This window comes from Globicephala melas, chromosome 8 (assembly GCF_963455315.2).
Source record: "Globicephala melas chromosome 8, mGloMel1.2, whole genome shotgun sequence".
Classification (NCBI taxonomy): Eukaryota; Metazoa; Chordata; class Mammalia; order Artiodactyla; family Delphinidae; genus Globicephala; species Globicephala melas.
In genome coordinates this window covers 53022409-53041954 of record NC_083321.1, presented here as the reverse complement: position 1 = coordinate 53041954, position 19546 = coordinate 53022409, and the positions used below count along the sequence as shown (strand labels likewise).

Below are 19546 nucleotides of genomic sequence, written 5' to 3'. Positions count from 1 at the left end.
CTTCAGGAACCAAGAAAATATTTCAAGAGTATAATGCCAAAGGGTCACGATGATAGGCATCAGCTAAGGCTACAAAGTAGACCTACGAAGTGCTGGCAAATGAAATGTGAGAAAAAGAGATTCATGTGTATGGTCTGAAAGTAGGAAATGTTTTAAAATTAAATTTATATATATATAAATATTGTATATAATACATATTCAAATTACTTCACATGTGTGTATGTATATATGAAGGATATGCCACAATCAATTTGGAATAAAATTGTAAAAGAAATTTATTTTGAACCTTTCTTATTTTCAAAAGATCAATTATTATAAGCCCTTCCCCCTCCTCCCCAAACCAGACATTTTTTAAAAGGACTCCGAATTGGTTAGTTTCTTGCTTTCACCTTCGGAGCCCCACATCCACGTCTGGTTCTTTGATGGCTCAGCTGGGGATGAGGACATGGCTAGAGTTAATTCAAAATTTTTATTATGCATATTAAGATCACTTCTGCTCATTGTGCTTGTAGAAAATGTGACAACACATCCTCAGTATGTTCTGAGGTCACGAGTTTACTTCAAACTCAACTTACTTTCTCCTGTCTAGTCTTCTCCCACAACTTTTATCACTCAGGCTTAGAGTGGCATTCAATTTTTACCCTTTTTTGCATTTTATATATGCAGTGATTCACCAGGTCGACAAGCCATTTTTCCTGTGAAACATTCTCATCTCTCCATTCCCATCGCCACTCTAGAAAGTTCTTTGTTGTTGTGTGGACTGTAGGATGTTTAGCAGCATTCCTGTCCTCTACTCACTAGAAGGTAGTATCATTATTTTCCTTCTTAAGTAAGACTTTTTATCATGTCACTTAGCAGCCCTGCTTCCTAACCAGTTATTGTTTTAAATTTCAACTTCTCTGCCTGGCTTTCAAGGCCTTCGTGATCTGAACTGTCAGAGTTATCTGCAACCTTATTCTGTTCCAGTGGTTTTCTCATAGTCTCATGAACACACCAAGCTCATTTCTCTCTGCCTTTGCACACTTCCTGAAAATGCCCATGTCTCTCTTTCCTTCCACCTGGCAGAGTAAAAGAGACTACTATGTTTTACTTTGTCATGACTAAAAAAAGAAAAACTCACATTTTTCTGCTGAGCTGTATAATAACACTAAAGCTTTATCTATAATTCATTCCAAGTTGATGAGGATGCAGTAAAACTGTAAGGCAGGCCAGAGGCACACAAGATAAGAAATGGCTGGAGCAGAGTGAGGGAAAAGGAAGAGGAGAGAAGGTCAGCAAGGTAATGGGTCCAGATCACGCAAGGCCTAGTAGGTCAGAGTAAGGACTTTGGGTTTTACTCTGAACGAGAGGGGAAGCTCTGGAGGGTTCTGAAAAGATGAGAGACACAGATGCTTTGGCTTCTCTGAGAGAACAAACTGCAGGGGAGGAAAAAGGAAACATGGAGAGGCTCCTGCAAAGACCCAGCCAAGAAAAGAGGGTGGTATAAACCAGGATGGTAGCTGTGAAAGTGGTGAGGAGTAACTGAATTCTCGTATTTTGAAGACAGAGCCAAATGATTTGTTGAAAGATCTTATATGAGGTGTGAGAGGCAGAGGAGTCAAGGATAACTTCAGAGTTTTGAGCCTAAGCAACTGATAAAATGAGGCTGTCATCTTAATTTGATAAAAGTACAGGCGACATTAAAATAGACAGCTAGGGGGTGGGGTGAGGAACACAGTATGAGTGCTCAGTGCTAGAAGACTGGGCTGGAGATGTCAGCAGGGACCAGACTGCACAGGGTCCTGTAAACCACAAGACATCTAGACTATATCCTTAAGGACAATGGGAGGTTAATTAGAGATTTCTTAAGCACGAGAGTGACAGAATTGGGGTTTATATTTCTTAAAGACCACTCTGGCCACAGTGCAGTAAATAAAGGGGAACAAGACCTGGTTAGGAGGCCGTTGCGATGGTTCAGACCAGAATGGTGATGGTTTTGATTAGGGTTCCAGTAGTGGAGAGGAACATATGTGAGTAGATTTGAGCTATGATTTGTAGGTAGAGTGCAAGACTCTGTGATAGACAGTTGTGACAGTGGTGAAGACAGAGGGGTCAAACATGACCCTTCGGTTTCCTGATTGAGTAACCAGGTAGATGGTGGTGTCTATGAACTGAGACAGGGAATGCTGAGGAGAAGCAGGTGTATATACTTTACATGTATATAATATAGATAATATATTTTACAAAAAATATCCTTATACATAAAGTTAAGAGAAATTTGGGGTAAAAATATCAAGAATTACAAAACCTTAAAGGGAAACTGAAACCCAGGTATGAATGAGATGGCCTAAAAAAATCATAAAGAGGAGGGTTGTTTCAGAGCCTTAAGAATATCAACAAGAGATGGGGAAATGAAAAGGGGCCTGGGAAGGACTGCTCAGAAAGATTTGAGGAAAACCAAGTGCCTCACCAGAAAAGCACAGAGAAAGTGTTAATTTAAGAAGGAAGATATCATCAGTAGTCAAATGCTGCTGACAGTTCAAGCAACGGAGACATGAAGACATGTCTATTGGATGTAATTACATGAATTCATTGGTAGGTAGCTTTGGTAATATGGTAAACACGTTTAAATGAAGCAGTGGGAGATGAAGGAAGACTGGTGTGAGTTCAGGAGTGACAAGGTGAGGAAAGGGAGATGATGTGAAGTTTGCCACAGTGAGAAGAGAGCTCAGTAACATGGTGAAGCATAGTGGGATGCCCTGAGAAGGTGAGCGGGAACAGGGTCTCCATCCTACAGGTGGTGAGAGCACAGGAGGAGGATTTGCCTTGGATGGCAGGTGGGCCAAGTCTCCCATTATAACAGGAAGGATGAAAGAAACTGATCACTATGGAAACAGTTTATTCACTCAACAATTCTTCACTGAACTCACACTGTGTGCCAGGTATGGTGCTAGGTGGTGGGGATACAAGGGTGAGCAAACACAGACAATGGAGCTTAAAGTCCAGTGGAGCAGACAGACATTGCTCACATAATCGCACCAACAAATACATAATTTATAAATTAAGTACTCTGAAGGAAAGGAACACTATTCCAGAAAAGAGGTGGACAAAAAGACTGAGAGAGCCAGGGAAGACTTCTGAGAGAAAGTGACATTTTAGCTGAGACCTCAAAGACGAGTAGGGGGTTTCCCTGGTGGCGCAGTGGTCGAGAGTCCGCCTGCCGATGCAGGGGACACGGGTTCGTGCCCCAGTCCGGGAAGATCCCACATGCCGCGGAGCGGCTGGACCCGTGAGCCATGGCCGCTGGGCCTGCGCGTCCGGAGCCTGTGCTCCGCAACGGGAGAGGCCACAACAGTGAGACGCCCACGTACTGCCAAAAAAAAAAAAAAAAGAAAAGAAAAAAAGATGAGTAGGGGACTTTCCTGTTTGTCCAGTGGTTAAGAATCCATGCTCCCAATGCAGGGGGCCCAGGTTCGATCCCTGGTCAGGGAACTAGATCCCGCGTGCCGCAACTAAAGAGCCCACATGCCGCAACTAAGACCCAGTGCAGACAAATAAATATTAAAAAAAAAAAAAAAAAAGATGAGTAGGAGCTAAGGGAAGGAATGTTCCAACTAAAGGAAGCAGCATATGTAAAGAACCACTGCAGGGGTAAGTATGCTGCTTCATGGAATTAAAAGAAGGACAGTATAGTTGGTCTGAGGGGAGTTCTGGCGAGAGAGGAAACTAAAGCTGGATAGGAAGGTAGACTATGCAGGGCCCTCTAGACCATGTCAGACCATAGTCTGATTTTTTTTCCTAATAGAAATAAGAAACCATGGAAGGACTTTAAACAAAGGTGTTAACTTGCTTAGATTTTCATCTGATACATTCCTTCTTTAATTAACCCTTCCTCCTTGAACTTTCCTGACAATGACCGATATGCATTTTGGAAAAAAAAATATGCTGACTGCTGTGGAGAATGGTTTAGAGAAGGTGAGACCAGCGTGTTGCAGTAATCTAGGTGAGAGATCACGGCTGCTTAGACTAACGTGGTGATATAAGAAATGGAAAAAAGGAGACTAATTTGGAAGACTTTTAGGAGATAAATCATAAAGATTTGGTTACGGTTTGGAAGTGAAGGGTGATGGATAGAGAGGGATCATGAAGAACTCAATGTTTTGTTTTGCCCAAATGAATGGAAGTTTGATCAAATGGTAGAACAACTTCAACAAAGAAATGTAATAGAACTGCTGAGCACTACTGAGAGCCCAGAAATGGTAATTAATCATGAGTTTATAATGATACTATTGCGTGACTCTCTACACATCTGCCTGGGTGCAGCAGGTACAGAGAAAATGGACAACAGGGCTGTAAGAATGAGAAGTCACGGGGGGCGGGGGCAAGACAAAGGTGTGACTAAAATAATGGGACATATAATGTAAACTAGATAAAAATGCCAGGTCTGAAGGTCACCAAGAAGAACAATGAACAAGAGGCTAACACACAAGCCGAAGGAGCTGAGGGAGTCATCAGAGAGCAGGATGCTTGAATCAGATTCTGGATGTGGACTGAAAGAAATGATGACGTGACTCAGAGAGTAACCAGGGGAGTAGATAAAAACTATGGGAAGCAAGAGATCACTGGTGCCAAAAGATCAAGGAAATGAAAGGCTAGGGTGTTGAATGAATCATCCACTTGTGTGTTAGTGTCACCCATAACAGCAAGATTTTGAATAGAAAGAGAAAGACTGTTTCTCTTTCCTATGTCACCTGTTTCTTGTTTCTCTGTTGCCAAAACACATGATGAGTAATGGGGTTATAACTGAGAGACTGAAAGAGTGGTAAAGTTGAAGAGCATATGTCTCAAAGGAATAGGTTTTCGTATGTTTCCTTTGCCAACAGGGTAAAGAGGTAAGAATCTAGAAAAACCAACGAGAGGAAGAAAACCCCAATCTCATCTCCTGAATCTGAATACCTACTAGCACATAAGAAAATTAATAGCTACTAAATGGGTACTCATGGGGTCCTCAGGGAAAATGCAAGTTCAGTTAGGGCAAGAGATAGGCTGAACTCCCTGAGAAAAGCCTGAAGATACAGGAGAATTTGCTGATTATACAGATGCACTTTCAGAGGAAGCAGCTGGAGGACTAGAGGGCTGGGTCAGGGTCGACAAAGGAGAGGGCATTTTGAAGATGATGGAGATGATTACAAAAGGTTTTGATGTGTTTCGATGGAAGGTTGAAGTATTCCCATCTGGTAGCTTCTACTTTCTCTATAAAGTCAGAAATAGGATGATTTATCAGGAAGGAAAGGGACAACTGGGGATGGGGAAAAAAGAGAGAAGGTTTAAGACCGTCATGTGGAAGGAGAATCAGGTATCTAGGATGTATTAGTCCAACTGAAATAGATGACTTGAATTTACAGTGCTCCAATCTTTCCAACAGTTTGATTTTTTTCCCATAGGTAAGTGGGTTAGAGGTAAGGATGATGGGATAAGAATATTTAGGAATACTGAAAAGAGAAACTACAAGCATGAAGCCACTAGGGTAATGACAGTGGCCTAGCCAGGGCAGGAAGATGGGGGCAGTCTATAAGGAGGTGCATAAATCTGCAGAGACTTTTAAAATGATAATAAAATGGGTTAAAAACAACGAATCTAATGCCTAATGCCAGTGATAAAATAATCCTCCCAGAAAAAAAAATCGTTTGTTGGTCTAAGTTCTAAACAATTGCTGCAGTGACTGTTTGATTTCTATATGTATGCAATCTTCAAATCAGGATGTTTTCATTATGCATATGCTAATAAATATTATATCAACATGGAAGTTAATTCAAAGAACTCCCAGCTGTACAGTCAGCCCAACGAAGTGGACTAAACTACACACTTCCAATTTGATTAAATTTCAAATGGTTTGGAATCTTCGAAGCTTCCTTTGTACACAGTTTGTGTCCCCAGACTGTCTGGTGTAACATATTCCCACATATTCCCGTGTTTAAACAGTAGGTTCAAAATAAACAATGATAGCAATGTGCAATTCTTCTTAGTTCCGAATCATTTTTTTTTCCTGGTGTAGTTTTAGATAAGGTTATTCAGATACAAAAATATTTACAATCAGCCTTGAACAAGGTACAGTAAAATACAAACCTTTAAAATTGCTCCCTGAAGATGGGCACACAGAAACTGTTCAAAAGAAAAAGTATATATATTTTTTTCAATAAAAGAAAAATTTCTGCTTTTCTTTTTTGGCTATTATCATCTGTTTCATGTGATGATTATTACTGAAAATAATTTTACCATATAGAGAAAGAGGTGTTGAAAATGATCTACTTCAAGTGTCAAAACACTAGGTACATGCTACTGAGAAGTGGTTTTGAACTGACATTACCTTCTCTAGACCCAGAGACATGGGATGTAGAAGAAACAGTCTCCTCTTCAGAAGGCTCCAGGGTAAATGATACTTTCAGAAGAGAGCCAGAGATTTTACTCACCTCTAGCAGTTGTATACTACACATATATAGTAAAGAGGTTGAAGACTTGTATATATTATAGTCACTGAAGAGGGGTTTCAGAAAACACAGAGGAAAGGTCTAGGAGGGAAGTGAGGAGAGAGAGATAATAGATCAAAGGAGAAGCAGCAAACAAAAGATAACAATGTTGAAATAATTCATGGGCAGAGGGTGACAAAAGTCCTTATAAAAAAGTAAGAAGAGTGATCTTCCCCTCTCCTTTGGGGAAGGAAGAGAGAGAGAATGTATAATAGGAAATCATATATGCCAGTGAAAAAAAGATATTAAATTTGATATGACAGGTAATAAGATGCCATCACAAGTTTTTAAAGGAGAAATTACGTAATGAAAAGATTTACATCAGATTATTCTCTTTGCCAATATTAAACATAGTTCTTTAGACAGAGCTGTACTAAAAAGAGAAGGGAATTTCAGGGAAATCGAATTCCAAATAATTGCAGTAAGAAGGTTAAAAAAAATCCCCATTTTTTAAAAAACTTTGTAAGTTGCAGGGTTGTGAAAATTGTTAAAGAATTCAGAATCAATTTCCTTCTAGAAACCTTCCAGTTTTTCCACACCCTTTTAGTAACTGTTGAAAAATATTCTACAGGCAAATTTCAGCAAACAGAGCAAAATTAAAGGATGGAAAGCATGTCTATTTTAATAGTCATTTTTATAAAATAAAAATTCTGCCAAGTAAATCAAAATCACATTCCACAACATTAACAGCCATCCTGCATTTGCCCAGGTTTAACAGCACCTGTTTCCCACAAAAATCTGTAAAGTTTTTTTTTCTTTTTTAACTACAATTAAGCGTGCAAGGTGCATAAACCTACATACTTGGTAATGCCAAAAGATGTTTCCATCCATCTGGAATATGAATTTGGAAGAAAAACTGCTCACCATTTTACATTTCTACTTCACAATGTGCGCACATAATATAGATTTGCTTAAATATATCAGTGCAACTAGTGGTATATGCTCTGTAAGCCACTTAGGTGCTCAAACCTTTACATCAAAGTTATTTATTTAATTATAATACCTATTTCTGGGGGGAGAAGAAAAGAAAAGTAGAAGGGGGATTTAGGTGTAAGAAGTTAAGCTTTGAAGTCAGAAAGGCATAGACTCAGGCCCCCAGCTTTGTTACTTACTTGTAGTGTGAACTTGGGCATACTACTCTGAACCTGTTTTCAAATCTCTAAAATGGGTTTAATAACACCAATCTTCCAGGACTGCTTGTGAGAATTAAACTAAACAAAAAAACCGAAGACCCAGCACAGTTACCAGGATACAGTAGGCATTCAATTATCATTATTACTATGCGTCACCTCCCCAGTACCTATCTGTAAGTGCCACAAGAGAAGATACGATGTTTGCTGTATGTATATTAATAGGAGGCAAGGAACTCCAGCACCAGAGTAAAAGAGCCAGTGAGCACTGCCAAAATAACAACAGGGATGCTGATGCTGGATTTTATTTACTGAATATCTATTATGCATTAGGTATTGCACTTAGCATACATTATCAATACAATACAAGCACTTGTCCTATTATAGGCACTGTTATTGAGGTGCCCAAGGTCACACGGTCTTTTCTAACACTCAACTACAACCACAGATCTTACCCCACTCGACCTTACTTACCCCTGCCCCAAGTTGGGATTAGCTATTCGTCTCTCATAGAACCCTGTACACTCACCAACGCAGGACCTTTGACACTATTGTAATTGCGTGTTTATGCCTCTGTATCTTCCACAAGAATGGAAACTGTTATTAATACTGTATCCTAGTTCCTCGAGCACAACGTCTGGAACATTTTTACCGGTTTAATGGAGGGAGGAGTAAATGTAGGGATGAAGTGGTAGAGCTAGAATTCCAACTGGTGCCTTTTGACTCCTCATCTTAAACTAATTCTACACCATGGACCCAAGCCCCACCCCCGCCCAGTAATAATCCCATTTTGTACATTTGTATTATTTTGTAAATTTCACTTAGTCAAGATTTCTATAAAAAATCTGTGGGATTTCTTCAACTCACAAATGAGATGTTCATGAACCAAATTATTACCAAATTTACCACTGATTTCATAAGCTGATACCTTGAAAACAACCAAATCTAGCTTTTATGTGGCAACCTTTTGGTAAAGTAAGTCAAAAAGGCAGCGAATGTTGACATCAATAACTATAGACCTTATTAAAGTCCAAAATGCAACTCCTAAAATCCTAGTAACAATATTACATACATTTATTACTTTGGAGAATTACATAAAGCAAAGCAGACAAAAAGCTTGGAAATAAATCCACACATTTTTGAAATATCCACTTAATTTCACTAAATTGATTTTTCAATAACTGTGTGCATAAATCTGTTAACTACCTAAGTTTAAAGGTTAATTCAAGATCATCTATCAGAAAGCCTAAAAACTTCTACCTGCTTTCTAGATGTCAAAGCTCAAAATTGCATACATAAGTTAGCTAAAGTCAGTGTTCTAGAATGAATAGGCTGTCTACAAATTCCATATATTCAGAATATATTTGAGAAAGATGTATTTCAATTATGGAATTGCAAAAGGAATTACCTCAACTCATAATTTTACCCAATTTCAGCACACAAAAAGACAATTTAAAGGCCCTTAAAGTCATTCTGTTTAAGTATGGATTTCACAGGAGGAGGAAGCTTGAAGAATCACTGATCTGGGAGCGACCAATGCTAACGCCTAGGTTGTCATAATCAATCTGCTTTAATTATCAACAAGTTTTTCCCATTTCTGACCAGTCATTTGGAGCTGACCTTTGACAAGTACTTACAAGTCATCGAAATCTCATTTTATTTTATAGCCTCATATTTGTTACTGGGCTAATCTTTACCTGTTCTACATCACACAACAGCTTACATATTTGAATGGCCCAGCAGTAAATTTCCATGGTCCCCCTGGGTCAGTCAGATGTTAGCTGTTAAGTAAAGCTAAAAGGATCTATGCTTCATAAATTTCCTTCAGGGTCCACATTTGCTCTTACAGGCTAGGCTTTCAAGCCCAAACATCTTTATAGCTATGTGCAGTGATTTATTAACTCCTCCTTGTTTTTATCCAAAAAGATCAATCACATATGTATCAATAAGCTGGTGTGCTGGTGACTGCTTTTTATTGTACATATAACCACCTGCCTTTAATACAAACTTGAGTCTAAAGCTTTTCTAAGCTCTTGCGGGATTTTAACAATCTTCACCTGTTTCTAATTTGGTACAAAACATATGGTTTAGCTCTGCTATTTTGTTCTAAGCCAGCCTTTCCTCTTATGGACCCAACAATATAAAAGAAAACAAATCCAGAGCACAAAAACCTAAATTTGGAGGATGTTACACTTACACACACACACACACACACACACACACACACACACACACACACACACACACACACACACACACACACACACACACACACACACACGGCCCATTACTTCTGAATAGCAGTTTTGACATATAACAGGAAAAAATTATTATTATTATTTAGTTTCCATTTTTAAAATTTTTATTTATTTTAACATCTTTATTGGAATATAATTGCTTTACATTGTTGTGTTAGTTTCTGCTGTATAACAAAGTGAATCAGCTATATGTATACATATATCCCCATATCCCCTCCCTCTTGCGTCTCCCTCCCACCCTCCCTATCCCACCCCTCTAGGTGGTCACAAAGCACTGAGCTGATCCCCCTGTGCTATGCAGCTGCTTCCCACTAGCTATCTATTTTACATTTGGTAGTGTATATAAACTCAAGATGGATTAAAGACCTAAATGTAAATTATGTTATAGTTATGAAATTATTACATTCCTTTGCAAACAATTAGATGTGTCCTACATTACTCTTGAGGTTTCTAAGAATTATGTTCAAACTGTGAAAATGGCTGTTTAACCTTAGGACCTCAAAAGAGGTAACAGCCATATCTAGTTGCCTGTGAGGTTACGGAAGAGAGTTCCTATCTTTACATTCAGGAATCTACATTTGGTCAGGTGAAACCAAGGTTTTCTTTTCTCTTTCCTTATCCCTCTCTAAATTAGACCAAAAGTTTAAGAAGAGGCAGGGTGCCGGCAGAGAGAGAACCACCACCTAACACAGCATGGTAAAGTCAATACTAAAATTAAGAGTCTCTGGGTGATAGGGCAGGGAGGAATAAATCCTCAGGAAAAAGTGACTAACAGAAATGTCTAGGAAAGGCAGAGAAGTCAACATAGCCTCCCACGGCTCTCCCAGACTCTTCTACACATAGTTACTTTTGCAGTCATGGTGGGACCTGACAACACTGGCCACAGCTGGCATTTAATCTCCCATTCAAATTCCTCTCATCCTTTGAGTCCCAATGCAAATACTCAATCCACTGAAGCCTCCCCCCAAGTCCCAGATCAGAATGGATGGTGCTTTAAGATTCATCAGTATTTATCCTCCATTTGGAAGCAGGTACTCACATTACGGATTTGCTTTAAGATCATATATTTACATATCTCTCTCGTACAATAATCTACATAACAGGCACTGAATAAATGTTGAATTGTGTTATATTGGTTTACAAATAAAAAGGTTTTGTATAAATAAAACATACTTAAAAATTAATGTTTATTTATCAAAAGAATATATGTACATGGTTTAAAAAGTCAAATTGCTCTACAAGCTTGATGGTAAAAATATTAGCTTATATGTTTCTTAGGTAATACCTTACCTCTCCCTCAACTCCTAACCCCCTGAGCCAACAATTCTCAATGCTTTAAGCTGCTTTTTAAAGTATTTACCCTACATATACATAATTAATATTCTATATTCCTGTTTCTTGATTCTCTGGTTTTAAAAACAACCTACTGGAAAAGATGAGGATTTCTCTCTCTTACACATTGCTTCCCCATCTCTTCCCAAAACAACCACACTTCTTCCTCCCATTCTCTCAACAAGGTCAATGCCACATTTTGGGGGAATTCTCTGGCAGTCCAGTGTTTAGAACTCAGCGCTTTCAGTGTCGGGGCCGGGTTCAACCCCTAGTCAGGGAACTAAGATCCCACAAGCTGCGCATGGCCAAAAAATAAACAAACAAACAAAAACACATTCTTTGGTGAAATCAATGTGCAATGTTACAGTATTGTAACTACATAATTATTATTTTGAGTAGAGCCATATAATGAATGATATTTATATTTTCTTTCTTTTCAACTTGGTTCTTCCTGGAGTTAATTACCATCTAATTTCTTCATTTGTTAAATTTATTGATGTACCTCTAAGTAATTCATTCTCTGACTCCCTGAAAGCAATGAAAATTCCCTCAAAATATAATTAAATACATCAGATAATCTTTCACTCTTTCTTTGTCCTCCTGCTCTCTAGGCCAGTTGAAGAGCTGACCTTCTACATTTCCCTTCACCATCATCCTGAGATCCCTCTGCTTCTCTGCTGTGCTGGATCCCTTCTTTTCCTTGAATGATGTTTTACTTTTACTGGGTTTATTCCCTTGTATTAACAGAGCACATCTTCCAAGAGTTTCCTAGGAAAGGTGCATAGGGAGATTTTTTTTTTTAGGACCTCCATGTCTGAAAAGACTTTTCTACCATGTATTTGACTGACAGTTTGACAGATATAGGCACACCTGGTTTTTACTGTGCTTCGCTTTATTGTGCTTCGCAGATACTGCATTTTTTACAAATGGAAGGTTGTGGCAATCCTGCATCGAGGAAGTCTATCAGCGCCACTTTTTCCAGCAGCATTTGCTCACTTCACCTCTCTGTGCCACATTTTGGTAATTTTTACAATATTTCAAACTTTTTCACTATTATCGTATTTGTTATGGTGATCTGTGATCAGTGATGTTTGCTGTTACTATTGCAAAAAGATTACGACTGGCTGAAGGTTCAGATGATGGTTAGCATTTTTAAGCAGTATTTTTTCATTAAGGTATGTACACTGTTTTTTAGACATAATGCTATTGCACACAACAGACTACAATATAGTGTAAACATAACTTATATAGCACTAGGAAGCCAAAAAATTCATGCGATTTGCTTTATTGTGGTGGTCTAGAATCAAGCCCACAGTATTGCCCAGGGATGCCATATATAAGCCAAGCTTATAGAAATAATTTTCCCACGGTATTCTGAGGGCATTGTTCCATCACTTTCTACCTTTCAGTGTTGACTTTGAGCAGTCAGATATCATGATTCCCATTCCGTTGTATTTTTTCCCCTCTGCAAGGTTTCAGAATCTTCACTTTACCTCTAGCATTTTGAAATATCACAGTGCTTGGCACTCAGTGGGCTCCCACAATCTGAAATCAAGTCCTTCAAATTATTAGAATTTTTCTTATGTTATTTCTTGAATAATTTCCTACCCTCTTGTTTCCTCTTCCTTTTCTAATGGTCCCTGACCATTCATTTTTAAAAGTGAGGCACTAAAACATTGATTGATGGGACTTCTCTGGTGGCGCAGTGGTTAAGAATCCGCCTGCCAATGCAGGGGACGCGGATTCGAGCCCTGGTCTGGGAAGATCCCACATGCCGCGGAGCAACTAAGCCCGTGTGCCACAACTACTGAGCCTGCGCTCTAGAGCCTGCAAGCCACAACTACTGAGCCCGCGTGCCTAGAGCCTGTGCTCCACAACAAAGAGAAGCCACCGCAATGAGAAGCCCGCACACCGCAACAAAGAGTAGCCCCCGCTCACCACAACTAGAGAAAGCCCCGTGCACAGCAACGAAGACCCAACGCAGCCAAAAAATAAATTTATGTATATAAAAAAGATGCTCTTTACAAATAAAAAACACAGTGATTTCAAATATGAGCCCCAAATTGAATGGTACAGTAGCTTACACAGAGAGTGAAAAGCAAGTAAGTATATATTAAATGAATACAAACAAATTGGTTCTTGATTCATTTGCTGAGAAATATTTCCCAGTTGCCCCTCAACTGACAATGATCATTCCCATGTCTTTGTTCACGATGTATATATAACTTATGTGCCACTCTTCTTTAAATTGGAGAATAATGAGCAAATAACTATATATCCACGACTCAAACTTAATTGATTTTTTGCATTTTTTTAGTTAAAAGAAATAAAATGCTTACAGATAAAGTGAGCCTCCTTTGTTCCCCATCCCTACTACCATCAGTTAGGATGCTTTCAACCGCAATTAACAGAAAACCCAAATCAACTGATTTAAATAATAAGACTGGAGACAGATTAGTTCCAGGATTGGCTAACTCAGGAACTTGATGACTTTATCCAGAACCCAGTTTTTCCCATCCTTCTATTCTGCCACTATATATGTATTACTAGCAGCCCAGTCATATCTGTCTTAGTACATAAAACCATTCCCAGAAATACCCCCAGAGAACTGGCCATAACTGTGACACAAGTTTATGCACAAACCAAGCACTGGTGATGGAACGGACTTACTGTGATTGGTAAACAGCCAGTTGTAATTTACTGCTGGGGGCTGAGCCCCACCTTCCATATAGCAAATGAAGAGAAAGAATAATTAACAAAATGGAGCTCTGCTGATAAGTAGGAAGCCAAGAATGGCTGTGGGTAGACAAGCAACGCATCTGCCATGGCCCCTCCCACAAGCTACTAGCTTTATAAATTTGGTGAACATCTGTATATATCACTTTTTATACTTTTAAAATACAAATGTTTAAATGAACAATGATAGATCATGTATATCATTCTGCAACTCACTTTTCCCCTCAGTACTGTGTTTTAAGAGGTATTTTTGCTGATATACATATGTAATGCATTTCTTTGAACTCCTAATTAGTACTCTATCTCATGGATATTCAGACTTTACTTCTCTACTTCCTTACTGACGAAGATTTAGGCTGTTTCTATTTTTTTCTAATTTTTGCCCTCCTTTGAGCAACTTTTTCTAGTATGAATACAGTTTTTAAGTATGTCCCCATTTTACTAGATTCCTCCAGAATGTTGCTGATGCTAACCCTAGAGAACAATGTGTAGCTTTGGAAGTAAAGCTGACCTGTCTGTGACTCAGGTTACACATCAATACAAGGGGAATAATAACAGCATTAATCTCATACTGCTATTGTGACTATATAATTTTCAACAGTACCTGAAACACAGTAAGAGCAACTATAATTTTCTGAGTGATTACTATTGGTGTTAGTAATCTTTATATTCCTAGAATAGAGTACAGAGCCTATTCACACCTGTCGTGGGTTTTTACTGTGTGCACTTGGCTAAATAAGAACTATTTCCCAGAATACCAGCACATGTGTGGATCCAGGCTAGAGCTGAACAAAAATTGGCATGAGATTCGGAGAACAGAAGTGAAGCAGCAGACATGAAGCTCTGAAGTGAATGGTGGTTAGACCCAGTAACAGACATAGGCTGCCTGCAGATTCCATCTGGTCTTGGCGCTCCTCTTCCGCATCTAGCTCTTGTTCCCAACTGCTGGTGCTGATGACAAACAGTGACTCCAGGCCCACTAACAGATGCAGTGGTAACAGTCCTCCATAGATGTTTCCCCACCTGCTCTCCTTTGGGGTTCCACTCGGCAGCTGGTTAGATCTTGCTTCCCACCTCCTGGCCTGAGCTGTCCAACCTGCACCAAGCTTCTGAAGGGCTGGTTAGGGACTTTCTCTGATCCTCCAACTCCCCCTTTTGGATTCTTCTCCAGCTTCTCCCACAGTTTTGTAATATCTTATGCTTATAATAAATCCCTTATACCATAAGACTCATAGTGATTCTGCTTTCCTGACTGAAATCTGACTGATGGAATTAATATCCTTTCATAATTCTTTGAGCTGTTTCTTTTAACTACGGAACCAAAAGCTTTTTATATTGTCTGGATTCCATCCTTCTTTCTTTCCTTCCTTTCTCCCTCTTTCCTCCTTCCTTTCTTTCTTTTTGCTATTTACACGCTAAAGTTTTCACTCACTAACTTATAAAAGGAAATTTTTGTTTTAAATTGAATCTTGACAGGAAAAAGGGATTCCCCCATGATTTTCTGGACAAAAAACCAAAGTCTCCAAAAAGTATTTGGTTATCCTATTTATTTTTTAGCCCAACTAATTTGATATATTTTCATAAAAATCAGAGTAGCAGAAGGCCTAGTTAAACCAGGTACATATATGTGTACATTCGTTTATTCACATATTTTATGTCCTTCATTATCATTTTTATAATGCTATATATTCTTCATTGATAAAGATCTTTCACATTTTTTTTTTTTGTGGTACGCGGGCCTCTCACTGTTGTGGCCTCTCTCGTCGCGGAGCACAGGCTCCGGACGCGCGGGCCCAGCAGTCATGGCTCACAGGCCCAGCCGCTCTGCGGTATGTGGGATCCTCCCGGACTGGGGCACGAACCCATGTCCCCTGCATCGGCAGGTGACTCTCAACCACTGCGCCACCAGGGAAGCCCAGTCTTTCACATTTTTATTAAATATATTACAAGGTACTTATATTGTGGTCACTCTCTATTTGGTTATTACTGGTATATAGAATTTACTTAATTTTCATGTTGATCTTATATCCAACAAACGTGCTAGTTTTCTAATTCTAATAGTTTGCAGATTCCCTCACAGCTTCTACATAACATTCATATCTGCAAAAGACAATTTTGTCCCTTTATTTAAAATATTTATACTTCATCTCTTTTCTCCATTTAATTATATAGACCAGGACCTCAAGCATAATGTTTTTAAATATTTTACTGTATAATAACTGGCATCCTTAGCTGCTTTCTAACTTTAATGGAAATAGTTTCACTATTTAGCCTAATGGTTGTTATAGGATTGATAACTATTCTTTAGCATTTTAAGGAAATTCCCTGCTTTTTCTAGTTTTCAAATAGTTTCTATAACAACGACTAGTACTATTTGCAATCATTTGAGGCTTTACCATGTGCCAAATATATTTTACACATACTAGCTCATTGAATCCACCCAAACACCTAATGAGGCGGGTACTATTATTATCTCCACTTTACAGACAATAAAGTAAAGCACTGGGAGATCAAGTAATTTGTCCAAGGTCACGTGATGTAACTGTTTTCTATTACTATTAAAAAAATACAAAACATTTCTCAGATTAAAACAACATATAAATCTTAAAAGTTCTCATTACAAGGAAAACATTTGTAACTTTGTATGGTGATGGATGGTAACTAGCCTTATTGTCGTGATCAGCTCTCAGCATATACAAATATTGAGTCATTATATTGTATACCTGAAACTAATATAATGTTATATGTCCATCACACCTCAATTTTTTAAAAAAGCCACTTTTATTAGCTCGTATTTTTTGTAGGTCAGAAGTCCAGGCACAGCATAGTTGGGTTCTCTGCCCAACATCTAACAAGCATGAAATGAAGACAATACCATACACAGTAAGTAAGAGTTTAGATTCAAACTCATGCCATCTGGTTCTACAGTTTATGCTCCTAATCAAAACCTATTATTGTCTTTCTAAATAAGTGTTGAATTTTACTGAATGCTTTTTCTGCACTTAGTAAAAAAAAACAACCACATGATAGTTCTGTTTATCTGTTAACGAGTGAATTATGTGGAAGACTTTTTAGTGTTGAGCCATTGACTCTTCTCAACTGCTCGATTCAGCTTGCACACGTTTTAATTTGTATTTTTGTATTTATGTCCATAAATCAGTTTGTCTACCAAGTCTGTTTCTCATATTATCCTGATCAGGTTGTTTATTAAATGCCTTCAAGGCAAATGCTTGCTCACCTTATCTCTCTAGGTTCTTGCCATCACTCAGTTTTTGACCTAAGTATTCTTTATTTTATTGTTAACTAATAGATACATTTAAGATTCTTTTTTTGGGCTTCCCTGGTGGCGCAGTGGTTGAGAATCTGCCTGCCAGTGCAGGGAACACGGGTTCGAGCCCTGGTCTGGGAAGATCCCACATGCCGCGGAGCAACTAGGTCTGTGCACACAGGCCACAACTACTGAGCCTGTGTGTCTGGAGCTTGTGCTCCGCAACAAGACGAGGCCGTGACAGTGAGAGGCCCGCGTACCGCGATGAAGAGTGGCCCACGCTTGCCACAACTAGAGAGAGCCCTCGCACAGAAACGAAGCCCCAACACAGCCAAAAATAAATAAATATAAATAAATAAATAATTTTAAAAATAAGCATTAAGAGAATGACAATCAGAAAAAAAAAAAGATTCTTTTTTTAATCCTACATTTTCAATGTTGGTCCAGATATCTATTCTATCATGCTCGGGAAACAGATCTTATTCAGTTTTCCCATTTCTTTTAAAATCAATTTTGTTATATTTTATATACTTTTTGCTAAAAAATTCCATTCCACCTAAAAGTTGTTCACAGTATGTTCTTATGATTTTTCAGTCTCTGTTGTATCTATAAGTGTCTCCTATTCTGTTGTCATAATTACCTCCCTGTATTTTTTTACTCAGACACTTTTAAATAACACTTCTTCATTGCCATTCCCTCTAATCTCTATTCCTAGAATATTCCTATTAGATACATGTTGACACCTCTTAATTAACCTCTGTGTCCTATAACTTCTGTCTCATACATCTCTTTATCTCTCTGGGCTGCATTCTGGGTGACATTTTTCATTTCTATTTACTATTCACAAATTCTCTGCTTAAGTGTGTCTAGTACACTATTTATGAGGGTCTTTTTAAAAAATACATTTTTCTATGTCTCTTGAGTCACAACTACCTATTTCTTTTTCTTTTTAATTTATTTGGCTGCACCTGGTCTTAGCTGCAGCACACGGGATCTTCGTTGCATGGCAGGTGGGATCTTTTTAATTGTGGCATGCAGGACCTTTAGTTGCAGCATGTGGGATCTAGTTCCCTGGCCAGGGATCGAAGCCGGGCCCCCTGCATTGGGAACATGGAGTCTCAGCCACTGGACCACCAGGGAAGTCCCAACAACTACCTATTTCTGTTTCATAAAATCTCATTCTTTTTTTATGGATGCTATTTCCTCCTTTGAGAATTTTGAAATTCTTAAAAGTCTTTTTTTACATTATTATTTCCATTTCCTTATATGTGTATTCTCCTATTTTTTGGCCTTTCTTCATATGTCCATGGACTTCCCCTTTGGGTTTCCTACCCCCAGGACATTTCATAAAAGATTAAAGTAGAAAAGAGTCAACTGAAAGAGCTATAAACAATTTAACCCTCAGTAAGTGTATGACTCCTAGATGAAGAGAGTGTATACTCAAATTGAGTTTTAGTGTCTTCCAGGAATTCAAGTGTTTGAAACACAATAGAGAAAAGAGGAATATTTTACTCAAAAGACACCTGGTGAATATAACGATTATCTGAGTTCTAGGAATCGATCTTTTTCTAATATTACCTGATGTTGCTCTGTGTATACAAGTGTACATTCAGGCACACCCATGTGTGAAACTCATGACAATGAAGCATTTCTAATTTAATATTTGTAACCTTTTATGTCATTGGCTAGTTTTGAGTGTGAAAACACTGCTTATTGTTCCTCTGAATTAATGCTGTCAAACAAATAAGTCCTGACGTCAGCATATTTTTGCAGGGAGTGAGGACTGGGTCATTTAAGCATAATTACATTATTTTCACTGGAAAAGCCAAAAAACTGAAATAGATATTCTGAACTAACAACTTTTAAGTTGGTCCTAAAACTTTATCTAAAAAGTACTTTCTAGTCAATAATCGGGCCTTTACTCTTAGTGACAAAATGACTGCTGAGACTAGTCCCAAACAGCCCATCAACCAGCCATATCATTCTCTGCTCAAAATCAGATTGTCTTTCTTGCTCTCCCAGGGGTATGCCTGATGAATCTTGCAATGTGTTCATAAGACAAGGTAAAGAAAGGAGTGTTACTGAATAAAAGGCACAAAACAAGGTATTTTTATTATCTCTCAAATTAGATAATAAGTTGAGATAATATGCTCACTTTCTTAGTCTGTATCTGCTCTATAAAAACATCTAGCCTTTACAGAACTGATTTTAAACGAATCATTTATTTTAAAAAGGAAAAAAGGAGATGGTTTTAACTGTTTTTTTTAAATGATAGAGTAAGTTTTATTCAAATCTGTTTGTTAAACAGACTATTTT

At 38.3% G+C, this 19546-nt stretch overlaps 1 protein-coding gene across 1 annotated transcript in view; it reads right to left on the bottom strand.

Moving 5' to 3' along the window:
* UVRAG (UV radiation resistance associated) overlaps nt 1-19546 on the bottom strand; it is a 360244-nt gene that overhangs the window by 89405 nt on the left and 251293 nt on the right. The window lies entirely within an intron of this gene.